The sequence below is a fragment of the Sitophilus oryzae genome, unplaced genomic scaffold, assembly GCF_002938485.1.
Source record: "Sitophilus oryzae breed Bouriz unplaced genomic scaffold, Soryzae_2.0 scaffold_85_pilon_pilon, whole genome shotgun sequence".
Lineage (NCBI taxonomy): Eukaryota > Metazoa > Arthropoda > Insecta > Coleoptera > Curculionidae > Sitophilus > Sitophilus oryzae.
Window position 1 is genome coordinate 2262927 of NW_022147483.1, and position 8079 is coordinate 2271005.

At 29.7% G+C, this 8079-nt stretch overlaps 1 long non-coding RNA gene across 1 annotated transcript; it reads right to left on the reverse strand.

The window, feature by feature from the left end:
• Positions 1-1345: 1345 nt before the first annotated feature.
• On the reverse strand, positions 1346-5284 carry LOC115890205. The gene is made up of 4 exons (XR_004051597.1): positions 5062-5284; positions 4404-4537; positions 1869-4226; positions 1346-1428 (listed from the first exon to the last, which is right to left on the reverse strand). It is a non-coding gene; the product is annotated as an uncharacterized LOC115890205 (long non-coding RNA).
• Between the last annotated feature and the right edge of the window lie 2795 nt (positions 5285-8079).

Genomic DNA, 8079 nt, shown 5'->3' on the forward strand with positions numbered 1-8079 from the left:
GTTTAAAACATTGTGTTTTATTTGTGTCATAAAACTATAGTCTGTTCGACGAGCCAGGGATGATTTTGACAGCGGCATCTAAAAATGACATAAAATACAGCTTACCTATGAATTAAACTGACAGGCACAACTGTCACAGTCAAGTAATCCCTGAAAATGTAATAAATTTACTCCTTACCTCTTTATTCTTATGTGCTCCTGAGAGAAATTAGGTAATTTTGGATAAGATTTAAAAACTTTCGTTCAATTTTTGTTAAATGTTGAACAATTAGGGATTTGTATCAGGAACACATAAGAGCTTGAAAAATCATAAAAGTATATATCTCCTCGCACTCATATGTTTCTGATATAAATTCAAGACATCTCACTTTTAACAAAAGCTGCCCAAAATAATTTCAACCTGGCAAATAATGGAGTACCCGACCAACGAGTTCGAACGAGTTAGATTTTTTCGAAAAACGGCCATAACTTCTAAACTATAAGAGATATCGAGGAACGGAACTCGGCATTCAATTCGCCTTTCAACCCTCTATAAGGGTGCATAATTAGGGCGCGATCGGAGACAAAAAAAAAATTTCGGCAAAAGTGAAGGAAGGTTAACCCCTTACCTCATTTTTCGCCAAAAAATTTTTTGGTCTCCGATCGCGCCCTTGTTTTGCGCCCTTATAGAGGGTTGAAATGCCTATCGAATGCCGTGTTCTGTTCCCCTCTGTCCCTTATAGTTTCCGAAATATTAGGGGTTGAATTTTGGAAACGAGTTCGAAGTGCTAGAGATAGCAGAAATATCGTTGATAATGTTATTATTTACGTGTGGTACTAAATTTGCTCGTTACCTCTTCACGTTTATGCATTCCTGATAGAAATCGGCAATTTTTGACCAGGTTTAAAAATTTTCGTGCAGTCTTTGACAAAAATTGAACTTTCTCGGATTTGTATCAGGAGTACATAAGAGCGAGGAGGTAAATATTGGTACTCAATTTGCTCCTTACCTCTTTACACTTATGTGCTCCTGATAGAAATCAGTGATTTTGGACTAGGATTAAAAATTTTCGTTCGATTTTTGTTAAAAACTGAATTTTCTCGGATTTGTATCAGGAGTGCATAAGAGCGAAGAGTAAAAGGTAGGTATTATTTTCGTTAAAAATACTGTCTATTCCTGAACAACTTTTGTTTTTTTAGTAATAGAATACATTATTTTTGTGATAATTAAATGGCTTTCTATTTGTCCATGATTAGACAGTATTTCTAATATATTTTGGCTGAATAAAACTCATTTAATATTAATTATAGTTTATTAACATATTATTTTTTAATAACTATAGTAATATAAAAAGTATATTAAAATCCAAGGTGCTGATGGACATACTGATGTCTCTGCTGAGGTAAATAAATCTTCTGGCTACCCTTGGACCCTGGAAAGACTTGGTTCTGCAAGAAAAATATAAAAAATCATTAATGAATTGTTCATTAACAAGCTTGATTAATAACTATTAGTTCTATAGTTTTAAATAATCAGTGAATTGATGAGGTACATAAAATAAAAGATATATAGAAATCTTCGTAACACAGAAAACTAAATATAATTAAGTTAGCTGTATCTGTAATTGGGAAATATTTTAATTATAATAATTAAAAATTATATTAAAAAAACATAACTCGATATATAGGCAACTCTAAATACACATAAAATGTATTTGCAGTTGCCTAATAATATCAATAATGTAATTTTTAATGTATGTTTAGTTGCCTACCCTAAGTAAATTGTGCGCCAAACTACTTTATTTGAAATTAATCAAATTTTCCAAAATACAGATATTCATTAAACATATTTCATTTAAAAAAAAAAAACATCTTTTAGTATAATTTACCTAAAATTATTTAGCTTTCTTTTCAATGATGAATTTCATTCTCAATCAACTGTTGAATGTTGATCAACCTAATGACATCTTGAAGCGGGTGGTTGAATTGAAGTGCAGCTGTTCCGAAATATCCTTGTTCCAAAGCAGTACAATATCCCACTCAATTTTAAAACGGATTAGAAATGAAATAAAAATAAAATTAATTAGACAGTGAGTCCAAAAATATAAATGAATACCTCTACGTAGGCATCAATAGAAATTAAATTTAAGAAGTCAGAAGAGAATAGCAGTAATATAAACAATAATACAAATAAAAGAAGATATTTAAGAACCACTACCCTGTATGGTGTGATGAAAAATGATGTAAATTAATAGAATATTTCACAGAATGAAGATAATATGAGAGACAAATAAAGAAATAGAGGTGTGGAATAAAAAAAATTGCATGAAAATGTGTGATGAACTTAGAAAAGTCAAAGAAGAATGACACAAAAAAATATAAAATTATAGAAATATAAGAAGACTTAGAAGAAATACAATCAATAAAATAGTTTATAGAATTGATATGTATGACGGCATTCCTGCAATGAAATAAATATAGGAGACATAGTAAAATAGAGCTATGGTACATTGAAAAAAATGGCATCAAAAGAAATAAAAAATACAATACAGGCAATAGAAATGTTGAAATATTATGTATTAGAAAATTCTGAGAAGGATGAAAGATATTATTGAAAAATGGCATGAAAATGGGGGATAAATTAGTGAACATTGAAAATATACAAATATATAAGACAGTCATTGGAAGAGTATAATATATAGAATCGATGAACGATATTCCAAAAATAAAGAAAATATGGCAGACAGAAATATAGCGAGGTAGGCCAAAAGCAAGATAAAGCAAAATATATTAGATGATATTAAAAATAAAGAAGTATGTGGTCAATAAGAACAGGAAAATTGACAAAAAATTATACTTAGCCACCTCTAACGAATATCTAGTCAACATACGACTCAATCACATAAAGAAAAAATCCTCCAGAGCATATAAGTTCGCCTCCCTTCATCAGATTTAACCCTTGCCCGACGATTAAGCCTCGCCAGTCAGTTCCCATCCCAGCTAAGCAGCCTCGTCTCGGGTCACCCTCGTCACCCATCGAGCGGACATCCACCGGGACCCCCTACAGGCGGACCCCCCTCCTCATCTTCAATGTGTCCGATATCCCGCCCCCTCTACTGTCGAGACGTCACGGGATACGTGCACGAAGAAGTCTCGTAGCTTGGGTGCCAGGTCGTATCCGGCCGAAGCCTCTAGCGTTAGAACACCTAGCTCGTAAACCAGAGGGTGGTGACTCCCTTGGGTACCTCTGCATGCTACACAGGTCATCGATGCCCGAACATCAGGGTTAGGGGGTGACCCAGGTCTCCTCCTCTTAGGGGAGGCTAGTTATGATGCTCTGGAGTCGAAGTTACTCGGGAAAATGAATTGGAAAAAATTATAGAGTAAAAAATGAAAAAATGCTAGGAAAGTGATGTGACGTCTTGTGGATGCCAGTTTTTTTGAATAAATGGCGAATGCGCCAGGAATTGATTATTAAATAACATAAGAAAAATAAACCAAGTAAAAGAAGACTTATAGAAATACAATCAATGAAATATTTTATAGAATCAATGAATTATGATATTATTTCCATAATGAAGAAAATATGGGAGTCAAGCTATTATAGAAAAATGATCGTTAACCATAAACAAAATGAAGTAAAATTCTAAGTAGATGGTATATTTTACCAAACAAATAAAACCTATAGAAATACAGTCAACGGAATATTGTCTAGAATTGGCAAATTATATTTTCCCACAATCAAGATATGCGAGGCAAGCTTTAATAGAGAAATGAAAGTAAAACTTATACAGTCAATTGAATATTTTATAGAATGGATAAGTGGTGATATTATTTCCGCAATCAAGAAAATATGGCAGTCAAGGTATTATAGGGAAATGAAAGTAAACCAAAAACAACATGAATTGAATTTTTAAGTAGATGGTATTCTGCCAGAAGAAAATAAGAAGTAGCCAAAAGCCAAAAATTGGCTCAAATTAAGAATAAATGGTCTGAATTTGTCAATGATAATAAGGAACCATAAAAATGTAAATCAGAGACTGGTTGGATTTTTTTCGTACTTAATTAAATTTAGAAATCATGAAATCCACTGATGAACATTAAAAACCTGTATAAATATATTTACCCAAAAGAAATAAAATTTTCTTTATACTTATTAGTCCTGATGCGATTGTTGGTAATATTCGTGAAAAGGATAAATGTACTGCCCTGGAACTGTATACATCCATCGATTTGTTGTACAAAATCTGTAAAGAAAGAAATAAATAATATTACATTTTATTTATTATGGTATAATAATATATTGTGTTTATTTTTTTTTGTTTCATATTAATATTAACTATATCTTAAAAAACATGGTTAGTCTGTTAATAAACATTTAATAAAGTTATTAAATTTGTTCTTGAATAATAAATTAAACTTACTTTTAATCAGATAATGGAAGACTAATCTGGTAAACCAGAATAATGGCCAAACATCAGGATTATATACGGATTGATTCCGGTGTCTTCTTTTTGGTGGTCTTTATGTGCTGGTGTGTATATTATTAATAACGCTCCTAGAAAAGAAAATTATAATTGCATATAATTTACATCATTACATATAAGCATTATATAACAAAGATGCAAAATTGACAACTAAAATATGACCACAGTTTATAGTATTAAACATGTGTAAAAGTATTTTTTTTATCTGAAAATATTATGTAATTGTTAAGAATAGAAGGCCCCTTTAGGTATACTTAACACTGACTTATTCTAAAAGACGTAGAAAATACTTGTTTGCCTGTTCCAATAAACAGCTAAAAAAATTTAGGAATACAAAACATCTTTGAAATCTACCAAAAAAAAGTGGTTAAAAAAATACCAGAGATTATCTCCAAATATACAGCAATATTCTAAGTTACTATGTTTTTAATGTACAACAGGGACATCAAGGGATGTATTTATTTTCCCATATACTCGATTTTGAAAACGAAAATTACGAAAATCGGAAAAATATACCAGCTTTCAACGATGATGTAATTGAAATATTTGAAAGTCAAAAGAACTATAGAAAGGAGAGAAAATATTCTGTACTTACATTTTCAGGAGGTTAAACAAGCCTTAAGGAACAGAATACACTCAAGTACTGTGCAGAAAAATCACTTTTTCTATTAAAAAACAGAAAAATTGTAAGAGCCGACATAACGCCGAGCTGCTAACAACGGAAAATGGTCGCACGGTCAATGTTGCCAGATTGAGCACGAAAAATAAAATGTCATTTTTTGCTGTATAAATAATGCTGTGTCTAAAGAAATAAAATATTTATTCTACTGAAACCTTGTTTATTTGTATGTTTATTAGATTTATCATGATTTTATATCGGTTCAATTCGTTACTTACAGAACTTGATTTAGATTTAGATTAGTTTCAGAACTTGGCAACAAGGGCGTAAAAAATCAAATGACGCTTCTAAACTGACCAATCACAATCCATCTTACTTGATCCTGCGGATTTAAAGAAATATTTAATTTTTTGAAATAAAAAAATATAAAGCGATAGAAATATTTTTATAAATAAAGTGTATCTACGATTTGTTATGTATAAAACAGAGAAACATGAGTTTCCTTCAGAAGCCAAGCCTTTAATATTTTTGTATTACTGGTTGCACGCCACAATAAACAAATTTACATTTTATTTATGAATATTTAAATCAAAGTTAAAAATACAAAACTACATTAAAATGAATATGCTAGATTATATGCTGTTGTTATTGAAAATGCGTGAATAAATATTACATATTTATGAAATTTAAGCTAAGTAAAAAATATTTATATTAAAATCTTACCAAGTTTAACAGTTATGGCAGGTATTTTTCGTATTTTTCTACACAGCACTTTGGTGTATTTCCTTTTAATGAAGCTATGAAAGGTTTAAAATAATTTTGTTGATACATACCTTTTAATTGGCTTGTCTAGAATTAAATAATAACATTTATTTTATAAAGGAACACCAAGAAAGTTCGATTCTCTATAGTTTACTCGATAATTTCATGTTTTCAATTTGTGGGGTAAAATACAAGATTTCTATGATCTTCTAAAATAAGTTTACACTTTTGGAGTGGGTTCATTACAGGAAAAGCAGTACTTTTTATCAGAGTGTCCTAATAGTCCTAATATGGTCCTAATCAAAGATTTTATGTGAGGTGAGATTGATATTTTTTCTGGTTCATTCTACAATCTTACTTGCTCACAGTAAAGTCGTACAGCTGAAAGTTCAGTAAAAAGAAATTATTCTTCTCTGCTAAAATAACACACACGAATATCTTTTATAAACTTTTCCAAAACTAAAATGAAAATAACTCTGAAAATATTATTGTTTTAAAAATTATAGGGTTAGAAAACCATGAAGTATATTTTTTCACATATAGATGGCTCTGACTTAACACTTTTTGGAGCTATAAATTACAGAATCCTTTAATATAAAATTCCAATGTCCCCTAACATTCCGTTAGATGCCAGCACAATCATCTGAAACAGGAATCTACTTTCTCTATGACTTCGTTTTACTACCACTCATAAGATGGCGAGACCGTAGTTTTTACAGATTTCTTTAAAGAAATATTTCATTGTGTATCAATATCTCGATAGATGGCAGCACTAGTACTTAAAACAGAACTCTGTATCATTAAATCTCCAATTTGTTACAAGATGGCGCTGGGTATATGTTAGTTCTGGTATTATCCGCTATGATTAAATGGCGCTGAATGTAATATATTTTTTTAAATTACTGGCGGCATAAAATTAATTTCAAGCGAAATAAAATCAGTACAGTGTGTATGCTTGACATTTATTTATTCATAATAACATTTCTGTTGGAGATTTGATAAACCATTAATAAGGTAAAGGAATTCTTAAATAACTATCAGGAAATTATGTTTTACGACAAAGAGAACTTATAGAAATGGTACATAACTAAAGTAAAATAAAAATGTAGAAATTTATGAATAGGAAAAAGAATATCTTAATTTAGTATATACTCTAAAAGAACCCAGAGAATTTATATATCGATATTCTACCAACTACCGCTGAAAGACTTTGTATGAATTCATAAATTGTTTCGTGTAATATTTATTGATTTGGATGGGAGATTTTTAAGAAAAATATCTAATGCCTTCTTCTTAATGTATGGAATTATAGTATGGGGTCATTTGCCACAAATAAAACGTGTAAATTGTATTACACGCTGTCCTGTGACCTGTAGTAACAATTAATATACAGGGTCCGGCAATAGGGCGTCAGAATAAAAAAACTTGAGAATTTTATTACTATTGCTTTTTTGGCTTCCTTTCAGATCACTTCAAATAATCCTAAGATACGAGGAAATATATTTCCATAATTTTAGAGATATTAATAAATTAATAAAAAAATATATTTTTCAATCTTCCTCAAAAAAATTATTACAAATACAAGAATTGTCCTGAAATCAAAACTCTATTAGGTATTTACTTTAGATGGTCTATATTTACTTTGCTATAAATATCGTAATCTTAAATCATACAGGGTGTACAAAATTCTACGCCAAACTTTCTAAAATATAAAATCATTTTTCTTTGTTTTTTTCAAATGATATTATCTTTTTATTAGATGGAGAGTTAAAAAATAAACATTTTTTGTATTTAAAGTATTTCAACATTTTTAATGGTTTCGCAGATACACGCAGTATTATTTCATATGGCTCTTTCAACGGTAAAATACGAAAGAAAAATCGTTGGGTGGCTTTGGTAAAAAATTACTGTGGAAAATGCGATATTTAAAATTTTAAAATACTCTAGACACAAAAAATTTTCATTTTTAATTCTTCTCTTAAAAAAATAATATACAGGGTGTTCCATTAAAAAAAAAACGAAAAAAAAAATTATGTTTTAGAATATTTGGCGTAGAATTTTGAACATCCTGTATGATTTACGATTACCATATTTACAGTATAATAAGTACAGGCCATCTAAAGTAAAAACAAAACAACCTAATATAGTTTTGAATTCAGGACAGTTCTTGTATTTTTAATAATTTTTTTAGGAAAGACCGAAAAATATATTTATATTTTTTATTTATTTATT